We start from the raw sequence: 16,455 nt of genomic DNA, 5'->3' as shown, positions 1-16,455 counted from the left end.
TTTCACTATAATCACGTCTGCAGTTATCAATGAGACTCTGGGGACTGTCAGTGAACTTCCTGCAGTTATCTCTCTGCGTACAGCCCACAGCTGTTACTTTTAAAGATCTGTATATTTGCACTCTTACATCATTCCGTAACTCTCATTAAGTTTAGTGTATACTTCCTTTCCCGGTGCTTTTCTAATAGCTTTGGAAAGCTAATTTGGTAAAATTAAACAGAAATAAACAAAACTTGCCTTTATATATCACCTTTCACAACTTCAGGTTGTCGCAAAGTGGTTTACAACCAACGATTCTCAAGTCTAGTTGCATTTCAAGCAAACACAGATGCTGCCAGGCCTTATAATACCAGCATTTGATGTTTTCACTTCAAAAATACTTCATTGGCTGTAAAGCACTTTAGGACATCCTGTGGTTATGAAAGGTGCAGGTGCAAGTCTTTCTTTTGTTTTGAATCATAAGGTCAGGGGTTCAAGTCCGGCTCCAAAGACTTGAACACAAACTCTTGACTGACATTTTAATTCAGTACCGAGGGAGTGCTGTACTGTCGGAGGTGCTATCTTTCAGATGAGAGATTAAACTGAGGCTCTGTCTGTCCCCTCAGGTGGATGTAAAGGACTCATGGAACTATTTGGAGAAGAGCAGGGGAGTTCTCCCTGGTGTCCTGACCAATGTTTATCCCTCAACCAACATCACTTGAAAAAAACAGATTATCTGGTCGTTATCGCAAAGTTGTTTATGGAAGCTTGCTGTGCGCAGATTTGCTGGTGCAGTTCTTTTACTACAGCAAAAATACTTCATTGGCTGTGAAGTGCTTTAGGATGTCTTGAGGCTGTGAGAGATGCTATATAAAAGCAAGTCTTTCTACATGTAGGTTTGTTTGCGTAGGTTGAAGTAGGTATTGGGACTACCTAAGCATTACCATATTCTTCTTTGGCCTCCTTATCTCGAGAGACAATGGGTAAGCGCCTGGAGGTGGTCAGTGGTGTGTGGAGCAGCGCCTGGAGTGGCTATAAAGGCCAATTCTAGAGTGACAGGCTCTTCCACAGGTGCTGCAGAAAAATTTGTTTGTCGGGGCTGTTACACAGTTGGCTCTCTCCTTGCGCCTCTGTCTTTTTTCCTGCCAACTGCTAAGTCTCTTCGACTCGCCACACTTTAGCCCCGCCTTTATGGCTGTCCGCCGGCTCTGGCGAACGCTGGCAACTGACTCCCATGACTTGTGATCAATGTCACAGGACTTCATGTCACGTTTGCAGACGTCTTTAAAGCGGAGACATGGATGGCCGGTGGGTCTGATACCAGTGGCGAGCCCGCTGTACAATGTGTCTTTGGGGATCCTGCCATCTTCCATGCGGCTGACATGGCCAAGCCATCTCAAGCGCCACTGACTCAGTAGTGTGTACAAGATACGGTCCTGCCACCTGATGCCAAGTATTCTCCGGAGGCAGCGAAGATGGAATGAATTGAGAAGTCGCTCTTAGCTGACACACGTTGTCCAGGCCTCGCTGCCATAGAGCAAGGTACTGAGGACACAGGCCTGATACACTCGGACTTTTGTGTTACCATATACAAGAGGCATTAAAGGCATCACTGAGAGCAGATCAGAGACCAACACTGCTACTGTTTGTAGGAGGCTGAATTGTTTGGAGTTTTGACTTTGCAAGCTTGTTTTATTCTTTAAAAGTTCTGGCAGTTTTCTGAATTTCTTTTCAATTTCCACTCCCACCCCCTCCCCCAAGCACACTAAGATATGATCCTTCAGGAGCATTCAGGCCTTCAGTAACTCAGGAAAGTGACCATTCCTCATGTGTGCACCCAGACAGGAAGGGTGGCAGGACATCTGCCTGAGGTTGAAGGTTGAAGGCCACCTTCCACTGTTGCCCCCTGCAGATACTATATGGTGAAGTTGATATGCATTTTGGAAGCTGTAAAGAACGTAGAGAATCCAAAGAGTTACAAGTGTTGACTAAGATGAATGCACCATAAGAAACCTGATTTGTCCCTTTAAAGCACATGTCCTTTGATGTGATCACTTTAATCTTTCTGTTAGCTTTTTTCCAAATCCCGAGTAGGATTTTCAAAGTATTTTCACAAGATCTTTTATACATCCCTCTGCTTCAAGGTGTGACATTCCGCATGAAAAAGCAATGAAAATACAAATACCAAAACATACTGCAGAGCTTGATTTAAAAAGTGGAAATCAACATCAAAGTGGCCACATCAAGGAACAAATAAAATCAAAACTATTTCCGCATCCTTGCCACTGATTTGCATTCACCTCATATCAAAACAGGAAGTTGGATTGGCCGACAAGGCAAAAATTATTCCAAGGTTCTGTATAGAGCTACGCATCTCTGCTCCTTTCACAATAAATATTTACCTCTGTCCCTTGGAAACTGTTCTATCTTCATTAGCGCTAAATTAAGAGAAGTGGTGGAGTTGTGGCTGCCTGCTGTCACCATAAATGCGGAAGCTGACCTCATGTTTGTGGATGAAGTCCCCAAGGGGCAACATGCAGATGGGGAACAGGAAGTGGCCAAGAATAAAATCCTGGGGGAATCCTGAGGCGCAAATGTGGAGAAGGTTTTGGAGAAATACTCTGGCTACGATTGGATAGACAAGCATGAAACAAGGTGAAGGGAGTCCCACTGAGCGGGGCAACCGAGTCGGTGGAGGAGGATGGTGTGGTCGACCATGTTAAAGGCTTAAAAAAGGTTGAACAATGATAATGCACCAAGATCATACTCATAGAGGATGCCATTTGAGACCTTGATTCATTTTGTTTTGGTGTTGCAACAGATTGGAAATCTAATTGGAGAGATTGAGTTGCAGATTTGGGAGGCAACAACATAGTCAAGGACTTTGGAGAAAAAGGGGAGATTGGAAATGGGTTGCAGCTGACTGCAAGGAAAGAGATATTTTTTTGGGGGGAAGGCAGTGTTAATGGTACATGAATTGTGTTTAATTATATGGATGTGGAGGGCATTAATTGGGGTATTACTTCAGCACATATAAAGAGACACTTACTGAAACAGTGGGCTGAATTTTATTAGTGTGCCATGAGAGCCCCCATGATATTATGCACAGGGGCTCATTTAAATGGAGGGGGCGGAGAGGCCACCCCCCGATGCCATCGAGGGGGCGGCTGCCACATCCCCAGCAACAGCGACAGGCGCTACTGCGCAGGCGCTGGCACGATTTTTAAAGGGCTTTAAGCCCTTCACTGACTTTTCCATGTTTAAAGTGGCAGATTTCTAAATATTTTTCAATAGAATGTTATACACACTTCAACTCCCCTCTCCCACCCCTCAATGATTAATCAGAGTCTTATTTGTCCTACCCCTCCCCAAAAACATTAAAGTTGCCATAACACCCTACCACCCCCCGCCGAACTTTCTTTCCTTTAACATTCAACCCCTTCCCACCATCCCCTCACCCAATCACGTTCATTTCTGCCGCTCCCCCCACTGCCCTGAAAATTTTATTCCTCCCTCCCTCCCTCCCCACCAGGTTCTCACCTGAAGACGCGCTGAGTACGAATGGCGGCCATAAAATCAGCGTGGGACAGCCGCTGACTGCAGGTAAGTTTATTTGCATATCATTTAGGTTCATTTTAATATCCAGATGAAGGGCCCACCGCCAGGCGACGGGGGTGGGGCTGGGGGAGGTGGCTCACCGAGGTCCTCTCCCCGCAGAATTTTACTGGCCCCCCCCCCCCCCCCCCCACGACCCGCAGCATCGAGGGGCTGGTGAGGGTCAGCCCCATGTGTGTGGGTAAGTTAGGAGGTATATGCTTGTAATGCTTCAGTCTGTAAATAAATATAAGACTGAGTAAAGATTGGCCCCAGTATTATCCTTTATCAGCTGGCTTTCTGGAATATAATAGCCAGTGATGGAGGCCCGGTAACAGTGTCCGCAAGCAATAATAATTCCTATCAGTTTCAAATCAAATAGACCTCTAAATAATTGTGAAAAAAATAAAATATCTCCATCCCTGGCACATAGCTGTAGCTATCAATATTCCCATCACACTGATTCACTGACATAAACCAGGTCTTTGCAAAACAAAAGGGTCAAAATTCCACAATGATAGGCCCTCAAAACAAATGGCTTCAGAATCCAGGAAAAAGATCATATCACTCCAATGAATTTTCGAAATAGTTTTGACTGATTTCCAGTGTGGCCTCTTTTAGCTCCTATTCAAAGCTTCTGACAGACATTGTGTGGGGGGGGGGGAGTGGCGGGGGGGGGAGGTGGTAGCTTATTACAACATCCTGCAGATGAAGGAAATTCATCATATGACATATTTCCCATCATTTCATTTAAAATTTAAAGGGTCAGTTTCCTCAAAGGTAATCAATTGGAAACCCATTTTCAGTTGTCGCCTATTTTCTAAGGGTCTGTATCTCTTTTCTTCCTGCCCATTCATGTATCTGTCTAGATACATCTTAAAAGACGCCATCGTGCCCGCATCTACCACCTCCGCTGGCAACGCGTTCCAGGCACCCACCACCCTCTGCGTAAAGAACTTTCCACGCATATCCCCCCTAAACTTTTCCCCTTTCACTTTGAACTCGATGAATCATATCTACTGAATCTCTTTCACCTCTCTGCTTGGACCGGTTGCTACTCCACACACAGAACACTATTGCAAGAAAAGACTTCTTCCAAAATGGCAGAAAACAGCTGGTGATTGCATTGTTTTTGAAACTTGTCTAATTGAATTTTCAGTGTCAGTAGGATTGTGCATCGTGTTCAGAAATTGTGTCGTGTCTAATGCTTGATTGGGCATGCCCCCCCCCCTACGCACTTTTAGACTCTTATAGAGAAAGCTTCCACCCAAATAAACAGAGCAGAAAATTTAAATTAACAAAGAAGAAAATCAGCCAGGCGCTGTTTCCTGCTAAACTTGGAATTTTATGCCCAGTTGCGATATGAGTTGAGAGTTCACTGACACCTGAAAGACACCCTCCACCTATGATTGCTAAAACATAAAGTGGTTATTACTCTCGTGAGGGTATTTGATGATTCCCAAATCCTCATTTGGGAAGGAGGAATTGGTGAAGATTATAATTAATGATGATCTGTCATAATCTCCATTCCTGATAACTGCAGTTTAATGATTAATTGTGATTTAAATAATTTTTAAATGATTAATAACAAGTTTATCATTTTGTGACTTTTTCCTCCCTGATGCAAACTGACAAGTTTGAGTTTTCAATCTTAACCCTATCCTATATTTATCCCTTCTAATGAATCTTTGTGCTTGTCAAGGTGAGTGCCAATTGGGATAACAAAGCAGTTTTTTTTTACAATGGATACTTAATATCACCATTGAATAATCCCAGTTCAGATATAGAATATCCTTAACTCTGGCCCAAAAATATCCCTCAACTCCAATCCACAAAGAGCACCTTTTTATTGCACCATTGTGACATTTCTCCACTTCCCACTGCAGCTCTTTCTCAGTAATACTTGCCAGTTGATGCTGAAATTGGGGGATTTTCTACACATGCCAGTTAGGAACTGGACTAAATGTGGCCAAGCTCATTTCTTATAGTTGCTTTTTTTTAAAACAGGGCAATTTGTTTTAACTCTCCATTTAACATGTGAACTCTATGTGACAGTGTTTTGGTAATGCTGTACTTTTGCCATCTTTCTCATGTACTGACTTTACTGTGTGTGAGTTTGAGGAGAAAATTTGATCACCAGCAATCTATTCTTGGTTACTCAAAGGTACAGCCTACTTTTCTCTGACTGCTGGTCAAGTAGTACACAAGCAAGTGGGAATTAAGGTGTTTTAATACTTTATTTAATGGGTGCATTAAGCCTGCATTCTTATGGGTTGGGTCTGGCCCTTGTGGGATGAATTATTCACAAGATCACTTCGCAACTGCGCTATTTTAATCAGAATGTTCCAACCTTAAACTACACGGCTGAGAGAAGCAGCAGTGTGCAAGACTGACAAGTTCAGTTGATTTGCTGACGTTCCAGAAAAATGCACTCTTGTGCCAAGTGCTGACCTAAATTCTACTTTTTCAGAACATTGCAGGTTGAGAGATTTGCTGCTGGTTGTGAATTTTAATCTTGAGCAACTCTACAGCTCAAAACACATTACATTCTATCCAATTCCTGAACAAAACAATGTCTTTTTTTCAACACAAAAAAATAAAGTGCTGGAAATATCAGCTATGAAGAGAGAAGATAAGTTAATGCTTCAGGTGCAGCTCCTTCATCAAAATCTGTTTTTATCTTATTCGCTCTGTTTTAATAATGGCCTGTGTAAAAGGGTTTCTCTTTTAAAAAAAAAAATTATCTGCCACAGCAGCTTGAGTTGGTTAAGTTTGCTAAATTTTGGCTGATGTGACTGATAGCTTCATTGTTCCAAAGTATTTTACATGAGCCATTACAACTGCAGAATACTGAAAACTGGGTCAGTTTCAGCAGCGTCTGCTTTGGCTGGATTTCAGAATAAACCTAGCTGTCAGATGGCCAGATTATATACCCTCCCGTTTTTATTAAATGCTATTTTAATAAAAAAAAGTTCCTGTGAAAACTCTTTAGTTGGGTAAATGCATTCCTTGCTGTGGTACTGAACCAGGCAGAAGGTCATAGATTTGATCCTTTACTGATGTAGCTGCTGTGACAGGTGGAAGAACCACAACTGGACTCAGAGTTCTACATTTGGCCTCAATGTCCTTGAGTTAGAAGGAAAATCAGACAGGTTTCCAATTCATGATATTTCTCTCCATCTCTCTCTTCTCCTTTAAGAAGCTGCTTAAAACCTACCTCTTTGACCAGTCACTTGGTTACCTGTCCTAATGTGTCCTTCTTTGGCTCGGTGTCAGTTTTTGTCTCATTATGCTCCTGCAAAACTATGTTAAAGGGATTATATTAGTTATTGTTGTTATTGCTATTGTTGAGATATTGTTGTTGTTGAATCCCCTCACGCCTCTGGAGAGTGCGCGCAGAACATTATTTGAGGATTATGACTAAATTATTAACATTTTCTTTCTTTCTGAAGAGAGTTAAGCTTCTCTTTGATGATAAGACCAGACACAGATCTGATTTATCTTCCCTTTCTTTTTGATGCAGTTTCCTGTGTATAGTCCGAATAATATGGTCCAAGAGAAATGGTGGGCTGAACATTTAAACATTTTGAGACCTTTGCTCTCTATGCTCTCAGGAGAGAGTTTCCCACCTTTGGCAAAAGTAAACTTTGAAGAGCATTCACTTAAAACTTTTCAAAATTGATGACTTTTAATTGCTCATCTAGGTGTGGGATACTTGTGCTGGGAAATGTGGTCACCACATTACAAGAAGGATATAACTGCTCTGGAGAGAGTACAGAGGAGATTTACAAGAATGTTGCCAGAGCTTGAAAGTTGCAGCTATGAGGAAAGATTGGACAGGCTAGGATAAATAAAAGCAAAATACTGCAGATGCTGGAAATCTGAAATAAAAACCAGAAATGCTGGAAATACTCAGCGGGTCCGGCAGCATCTGTGGAGAGAGAAGCAGGGTTAATGTTTCAGGTCAGTGACCCTTCTTCAGAACTAGCAGATATTAGAAATGTGAAAAACTTTTTCACCCAGAGGGTGGTGGGTGTCTGGAATTCACTGCCCTGGTCGGTGGTGGAGGCAGAAACCCTCAACTCATTTAAAAGGTACCTGGACCTGCACCTGAAGTGCTGTAACTTGCAAGGTTACGGATCGGGGCTGGAAAGTGGGAATAGATTGGGTGACTATTTATTTTGTCCAGCGCCGACACGATGGGCTGAATGGTTCGATGATTCTCTATGATTCTAAATGACCCCGTGTCAGCATAACAGAAACCCAGATCAGGTACAGGAGTCTAAGCAAGGTTGCCAATTTAGGGACTATATATGCTGTGCACCCATGCACACTAGGAACTGGACTGAGACTTACTTAAACACAGAGATATAGCAATCACTCTGGAGAGGTTTAGGAGGACAAGGAGTGATTATGCATCATGGTCTCGGTCACCGATGATGTTTAACCAGTAGTTTGGCATTATGAGCAACAACAACAACAACAACTTATATTTATGTAGCACCTTTAGTGGAATAAAACATTCCAAGGTGCTTCAGGGCCAGAAGTTGGACTGAAGGGTTTTGAACAAAGACTTCTGACGGAGTGAGCAAGGCACTAGATGTGACAAAACACTTAAGGACCTCAGAGAGGAAAGGGCAGCTAGCAATGTGGGTGGGGGTGGTGGGGTGACTTGGAGACCAAAGACAAACTGTAGAGTTAACAAATGATTAGAAGCAGACTGGATTGGGGACTGGAGTCCACAATTAGGTGCTCGAGATCATGGGGTGAGGTGGATGAAGTTGCAGCAGAGGCAAGTGTGGTCTAAATCTCAGGAGGCATGCACACGGCTGAGCGCACTGGATATAGCAAAGGCTATGGGCCCTGCCAACATACCAGCTGTAGTGCTGAAGATTTGTGCTCCAGAACTAGCCAAGTTGTCCCAGTATAGCTACAACACTAGCATCTATCCAAAAAAGTGGCAAATTGCCCAGGTATGTCTTGTCGACAAAAAGCAGGGCAAATCCAATCCTGCCAATTTATCGCCCGTCAGTCTACCATCAATCAACAGCAAAGTGATGGAAGGTGTCATCGACAGTGCTATCTAGCGGTAGTTACTCACCAATAGTTTGCTCACTGATGCTCAGTTTGGGTTTCGCCAGAACCACTCGGCAGCAGACTTCGTTACAGCCTTGGTTCAAACATGCACAAAAGAGCTGAATTCCGAGGTGAGGTGAGAGTGACTGCCCTTGACATCAAGGCCACATTTGACCGAGTATGACATTAAGGATTTCTAGTCAAATTGAAGTCAAAGAGAATCAGGAGAAAACTCTCCACTGGTTGGAGTTGGAGTCATACCTAGCACAAAGGAAGATGGATGTGGTTGTTGGAGGCCAATCCTCTCAGCCTCTGGACAACATTTGCAGGAGTTCTTCAGGGCAGTGTCCTAGGCCCAACCATTTTTAGCTGTTTCATCAATGTCCTTCCCTTCATCATAAGGTCAGAAGTGGGGTTGTTTGCTGATGAATGCACAGCGCTCAGTTCCACTTGCAACTCCCCAGATACTGAAGCAGTACATCCCCGCATGCAGCAAGACCTGGACAACAGCTTGGGCTGATAAGTGGCAAGTAACATTCAGGCCACACAAGTGTCAGGCAATGACCATCTCCAACAAGAGAGAATCTAACCATATCTCCTTGACATTTAATGGCATTACCATCACTGAATCCCCCACCATCAACAACCTGGCAGGTTGCCATTGGCCAGAAACCTAACTATGCCAGCCATATAAATACTGTGGCTACAAAAGCAGGTCAGAGGCTGGGAATTCTGCAGCGAGTAACTCACCACATGACTCCCCAACGCCTCGCCACCATCTACAAGGCACAAGTCAGGAGTATGTTGGAATACTCTCCACTTGCCCGAATGGGTGCAGCTCCAACAACACTCAAGAATCTTGATATCATCCAGTACAAAGCAGTCACTCGACTGGCACACCATCCATCTCCTTAAACATTCATTCCCTCCACCACTGACGCACAGTGGCAGCAATGTGTAGCATCTACATGATGCACTGCAGCAACTTGCCAAGGCTTGGTTGACAGCATCTCCCAAGCTCACGACCTCTACCACCTAGAAGGACAAGGGCAACAGATGCATGGGAACCACTGCAAGTTCCCCTCCAAGTCACACACTGTCCTGACTTGGAACTGTTTCGCAGTTCCTTCGTTGACACTGTGTCAAAATCCGGACCTCCTTACCTAACAGCACTGTGGGTGTAACTTCACCACACAGACTGCAGTGGTTTAAGAAGCTCATCACCACCTTCTCAAGGGCAATTAGGGATCGACAATAAATGCTGGACATGCCAATGATGCACACATCCCATGAATGAATTTAGAAATCTATGATCTTTTGGCATTTGCTATTGGAGGTGAGGGTGAAGGGGTTTGAAGCGGTACAATGAGCAGGAGCTTTGGGTTATCCTTGCCCAGCATGGACTAGGTGGAGGACTTGGCTGAGGAGCAAGGGACATGGCAGAGTTTAATTCTAACATGGCTCAACCAGACCTGGCAATAAATAACTTAAATCATGGAATATAAATAGCACAGAGCAGAAGCAGTGCAGTTCTATTCTTTTGGGCAGAGTTGGTGCAGGAAGATCAGAGGAAAGGAGAGAGAGCTATGGCTTGAAACAACTAAAAGTTTAGACAGATTCAAAGACAGATGATATTTCTCCACTCAGCCACCCATTAGTCTAATAACTAGAGCTTTATGGTTCTGGAGTTATCAAATCCAGCTTTTCACTGTAAATTTTTCTTTTTCTTTTTTTAAAATTTGCTTCCGTTCAGTTAGGCATGATTCATCGTATAATGAGTGCTCAGTCACTGACTGGAAAGCATTTCACAAGACAAACACATTTTGCTGTGACTCAGATGTCATTTCTACGTGGCTCCCCTTCCGATGAGCATGTTTAATTTCAGAATGCCACTGAAGACAGGAGGGCAGTAGTCTGAATGACAGGTATATTGCTAATATGCAAGAAGCTTCTGGTGTCACAGAATTACTTATAAAAAAGATCTTTTAGTTCTTTACAGCTGACCACAATATCCAGGTGCCCAAGCCACCTGTTTATTCTTTTTCCTTCCTCATTCCTGGTTGGCCCAAATATATTTGAAATGCTGTGAAATATTTCCTCAACAGCATCTCCATGTAATTCTGATGCTTCCATACAGAACGTGATGCAAACAGATTCGTACTGTGTCAGGAATATTCTTTCAGCAGTGAGAAATTGTGCCTTTTTGCTGTTGAATAAAAGATGTCAATTAATGCTGTGATGCAATGAGGTGTGTAGCTCACTAAAGGAAACTGTTTAATCCATTGCATTCACAAGATACACAAATAAATACTAAATGAGGAAGACAATTCAGCTTACTTCAGCTCAACCATCTACAGAGAACTATTCTCCCATTCACTCCATCATGGCATCGAACTCCTTCTTAAATGACACAATAGGTCCACCCCCCTTTTCTGACCATTCTAAGTGTCGATTACTCATTCGATAGCAAAGTTCCTGTCATCAGTCCTACGTTTGCCTTTCATCAGTTTAAATCTTTGACCCTTGTCCTGCTGTCATGTACAATGGCATGACCAGTAACAAGAATAGACACAGAGGAACGATTGTCGAGAACATTCCTAATGGGTATCAAAGACAGAGGCGCAAGGGGAGAGCCAACTGTGCAACAGCCCCAACAAACAAATTTCTCTGCAGCACCTGTGGTAGAGCCTGTTACTCCAGAATTGGCCTTTATAGCCACTCCAGGCGCTGCTTCACAAACCACTGACCACCTCCAGGCGCGTATCCATTGTCTCTCGAGATAAGGAGGCCCAAAAGAAAAAAAGAAAGATCCTGTGTTGACCAAAATAACTTCTTTTATCCAATAGATACTTTTAAACTGACACTCTAGTGAGTAATTTTGACTTGTATTGATATGTTGTTTAAAAGTTCCTACCAATATAATATATTATTGGCAAGCATTTGACATCCTGTGTGGTCATCTGCTTCTGTAGGCTTCCCTTGCTAGTGACACTTTGCTAGATGTATTTTTCAAAGAGCAAATCTTTCATCAGGGTGACGAATAGTATAATTTCTACTCTGTCACATGTTCTCACCCGTCAAGCTTTCCACAGTTACCATGGGAGATATATTATACATAGACCTATAGATTTGGCTGTACAGTACCCATTTTTTCAGGCACTAACTGGTCTACTAAACCCCCAATATGGCGGCAGGAAACACGCACACATTTCTGACTGGAAGTGCACCACTCACCATATTTGGAAAGAAATGATGGCCACGCCTCAATTTCTAGTCCATAATGTTTTCAATTTACTAACAATCCGAGGTAGAATTCCGAGTCAATGCTGCATTAATAGTTGAAGCGCTATCACTAGCCTCAGCATTTCTGGGCTAGGCTGTTTCATATTGAAATGCAGATTTCATAAGCAGTTTTCTGAGATCAACTAACTGAGAGCACCACCCTGGAATCGAACATGCAGACTTTCTATTCTGGTCTGCCTCAGTTTAGTACCAGAGCTGCTAATTTCACAAAGCCATCAGGGGAACAGAGCTTGGGATTTTAAAAAGAAAACAGCAGATGAGTGAGTCCTGCTATACTTTGGACTGACAAAAGCTTCTCCACGGAAACACAAAACAATCTTTAGAATCACATGGTCAAAGAGCAAGAGCTTGAATTTACATTGCACCACAGAGAGAAGTCCCAAGGTGCTACACAACTAGCCATGAGGAAAATCAACACCGAGCCTCAAAGGCAAAAATTAGGACAGTTTGTGAAAGGGATGAGTTTGGAGAGGGTTTATTAAGGTGGAGAGAGAAATAAAAAGGCTGAGGGGAGGGAGTTCGAGAATGGTAGGACTCAGGCACCCAATGACTCTGCATGGAGTGGGAGGGGGAGGGGGAGGGGGTGTGGGAGTGGGAGGGGGGTGGGGAGGGGGTGTGGGAGTGGGAGGGGGGCGGGGAGGGTGAACAGAAGACCAAAGTCAGGAACAGAGGGCAGACAAAGCTGGGTATGGCAAAGGTAGAATGAGGTAAACCAATGGATTTAAAGATGATTTTGTGTAGGACGTGAGACTCCCGATGCTGGGCTGTAAAGGCAGGGGGAGCCCTGCCTCTGCCTTTTCCTGCCACCCCCGGAGCGATCCTCCGGTATTTTTCAACAAAAGAATCACGAGCCGGGATCCCTGTCCCTTTAAAGACGGGCATCCCGCCTCCAAGAGCTTCTGGCCATACAGAGGGCCGGCAGCTCAGCAGTATTGGCAGTCCCGGGAGCGGTGGCCACTGCCGGGACTGCAGAGGCCTCAGACCAAGGCCCAGCAGTGGAACACTGGAGAAGAGGTAGGTGAGGCAGGGTCAGCGGGGCCAGTCCAGAAGGTCCCAGTGAGAGGGGGTGGTCGTGAACTTGAGGGGGAGGGGGTGGTCCCGGGGGGTAATGTTGTTCCCAGTGGGGGGTCCTCATTGGGCAACAAATTGCCCACGATGGAGGACCCCACTCCAAGCCCGCAGGGAGGGCACCTTGAGTTGCAAAGCATCGTCCCCGCATGGTGGAGACTGCACCCCCCCACCTCCGCCACCCTGCTGCTGGTAAGATCCCAGCGGTGGCAGTACCAGGCCCTTAATTGGCCATTATTAGGTCATCTAAGGGCCTCAACTGGCCTCTGGGTGGGAAGGCCATCGTCGGCCTATCCTTCCCCGGGAAGATCGCTTGGCGATGGGGAGGCGATGGGCCCTTTGCCCCGCCACCCCCACCACCCGTTGTGATACTCCGTGCCCACCCACCCACCCCCTCACCCCCCCCCCCCCCTCCACCTCAGGGGGGCCCATAACATCCTGGCTGAGATAAGGATTTTAAATTTAATGCCTTGAGAATAAGGTGGTGGGTGGACTGGAGCTTATGTGGGACTCATGTGTGGCAGCGATTTAGACAAGTAGGAGTTTATAGAGTGTGGAGGATGGAAGGACAGCAAGGAGTGTCTTGGAGTAGTTGAGCCCAGAGTGACAAAGGCATGGATATTGATTTCAGATGGTGTGAAGATGGAGGGAGTGGTTGAGGCCAGAAATATTGTGAAGGTGGAAGTAAGCAGTTTTGGTGACTGTTCGGATATGGGTTTAGTCTATGGGTAATTACTGAGGACCAGAATGAATTAGAGGTACCTGTTCCTAAAGGAAATCTGCCAAAATAGGGAAAGTAATCTCTAAAAAGTACTTGTGCATTCTAGTCAGTGGCTGAAATTCCCAGTTGGTTTATATATAAATAGTCTCCGACTAAATATCATTTCATAATCTTAATTCCAATTTAATAGGAAACAACTAATCAAAATAATAAACAGAATGATTGCATGTTCACTTTTAATTTATGGACATTGTTATATTCTGTTTAAATTATTTTCTAACTAATTGTCGAGAATGACAGTTAATTAAATACTGTTGATAACTGTAGATTTCAAAGATTGAGTGTAATTTTTTTTAAATTATGTGATTTACCTCGTTATAGTGTCTACCTTACATCCCCATCTCCCCACCCCCACCCTCCCCTCCCCCAACCCCCCCGTACATTTAACTACAGGCAAGATCTTATCAGATTCTTTTTTAACCTGCAGGTTTGGAGATGTCAAACAACACTGTTGTCTCCTTAACCATCCCCCATCCCACACTTAATCTTTCCTTTCTCAGCTTTCTCTGTCTGGTTGTAGCCTGCTTTAGCAATGAGTTGGATGAAATCACCAGCCTGGATGAGGATCAGCCAATTTAAACTTGATAAGTGGGTAGCACCATCCCTCTTGAGTCAGAAGATTGTGAGTTTAAGCTCCATCCTGGACTCAAGAACATAATCTAGGCTGATAGTTCAGTGCAACATGAAGGGAGCACTGCATTGCCCTTTTGTTGGCTGAGATGTTAAAGTGAGCTTCTGTCTGCCTGTTCTGGTAGTTCAGGTGAATATTGAAGACCTAATGGCTCCTCTTTGCAGAAGTGTGGGAGGTTGTCCTGGCCAGCAGAAAACATTAATGGGTCAATCATTTCATTGCTGTTTACAGGACATTGCTGCACACAAAATGACTCTGACTACACTTCAAAGTCATTACATTTATGTGAAACACTTAGAACTCTTTCTCATCGATGTAATAAGGGGCTGTAGAAAAATGTTTGTTCTTTCAAAACTTTGCAGCGTTATCATTAGGGTGCTGGAGGTGAGACAAAATAGGAACATTTGTTTGAAAAGTGAGCAATCTTTCACAATCCATGAGTAAATGGCTTAAATTCTCCCAAAAATGGATCCCTTGAAGGAGATTTGATTGACTGGGATTAATGGTTGGGTGAGAGAATGCTGCACTTGACCTCCGCATCATCAGACTAGGAAGAGAAGAACTGGCAAAGGTCCCAATTCCCAATGGTGAGTACACACGGTTTGCAAGTCAGATGAAACCAGCTTCAGGCTTGCCTGAACCCACTGTAAGTGGTTTTAACATATCTTCCGTTCAGCTCACATTTGAAGAATAGATAGTTGGACAAGGTATGAGACAGCTGTCAGCATAGCATACACCAGGAAAGATGGGGTAGGCAAAAATTGAAAATAGGAAGTCTCAATTGAGTATGCTTCATAATGCTTTTATCCCATTATTTAAAAGGGTTGCAAGCCCTTTCTTACTTAAAAGAGCTACAACACAAAGTCAAAAAAATTACAAAGTGGTACTCATCCACTTACTCCTGAATTGTGAAGCATTGCTCACGTTTCAAAAATATGTTCTTATTTTGCCTCACTTCAGCACCCTAATAAGAATCCTGCAAAGCTTTGAAAGGATGAGTAGTGTTTGGTAATTTGTCAGCTTTTAGGTGTTGTTATTTCAGTTAAGTAAAGGTTTCTAAACTTTTAAATTTGATAGGTTGTAAAGTATTACGATCACTTGGTGGGATGAACCCATTTTGTTCACAAATGAGTGCATTGAGTGAGGAGCTGATTGTAGTAACAAGACCCATTGAGTTCTCCAGCCAGACTGCAAGCTGACTGCAGCAGTTGTGAACAAAATAATTCATCCTGACATTTGATCTTAATATTTTATCCCTCACAGCCCATAATTCTGGCAGGTAGAGAGACTGTGCATGTTGAGCATTCTGTTCTTATGAGGAAATATCATGAATAAGAAAAAATAATCATAATAGTTCACCTCAGGATTCTGCAAAAGTTTGGTGTGACTGAAGAAATAAATGGCAGGAACTGAAAGGAAGATCAGAGTGAGTAGGGTTCAGAGACACTACATTACTGAATTCTTGAAACCTCTAAAATTTTAAAAGATCAAGCAATTTGAATTAAATTCCATGGCAATGTTCTATTAATTTAGATATCTAATGTTATCAACCACCAGTGTAAACTCCTATCTCTAGCAAAGCTGCCAAATTGGCATAAAGTTTGAGCTATAAAATAAGAGCCTACTTTTGTTAATCGTCTTTTAATATTAAAGCTAAATGGTTTGACATTGTGATGTGTGATTTATTATTTAAAAGGATATTAGTGATATATAATATATAATTTAATTAAAATTTTAAGCTGTGACATTTCAATTAAGGGCCTCCTACACTTGATAATCAGAAAGTGTTTCAAAGGAGCTTCTTGTTTGTTTTTATTTTACACTTTTCACTAGATATCAATCTTAACACTCTTCAGCAACATACCAGGGATGAGGGAGTTCCGTTACATAGAGAGACTGGAGAAGCTGGGATTGCTTTTCTTAGAGCAAAGAAGGTTAAGAGGAGATTTAATAGAGGTGTTCAAAATCATGAATGGTTTTGATAGATTAAATAAGGAAAAACTGTTTCCATTGGCAGATGCTC

General features: G+C 43.3%; 2 long non-coding RNA genes across 3 annotated transcripts in view; one reads left to right on the top strand and one right to left on the bottom strand.

Moving 5' to 3' along the window:
* LOC137381409 (uncharacterized) overlaps positions 1–16,455 on the bottom strand; it is a 96,802-nt gene that overhangs the window by 24,652 nt on the left and 55,695 nt on the right. The window lies entirely within an intron of this gene.
* LOC137381408 (uncharacterized) overlaps positions 12,606–16,455 on the top strand; it is a 54,484-nt gene continuing 50,634 nt past the window's right edge. Inside the window, exon 1 of one of the 2 annotated variants that reach the window (XR_010977172.1) lies at positions 12,606–12,659. This is a non-coding gene — a long non-coding RNA (uncharacterized lncRNA). Of the gene's footprint in view, positions 12,660–12,894; positions 12,967–16,455 lie in introns of those variants that run through there. The other variant, XR_010977171.1, reaches the window with a different exon arrangement.

This window comes from Heterodontus francisci, chromosome 22 (genome assembly GCF_036365525.1).
Source record: "Heterodontus francisci isolate sHetFra1 chromosome 22, sHetFra1.hap1, whole genome shotgun sequence".
Taxonomy (NCBI): domain Eukaryota; kingdom Metazoa; phylum Chordata; class Chondrichthyes; order Heterodontiformes; family Heterodontidae; genus Heterodontus; species Heterodontus francisci.
Note: the sequence above shows the minus strand (reverse complement) of the source record. Positions and strands in the feature narration are given on the sequence as shown.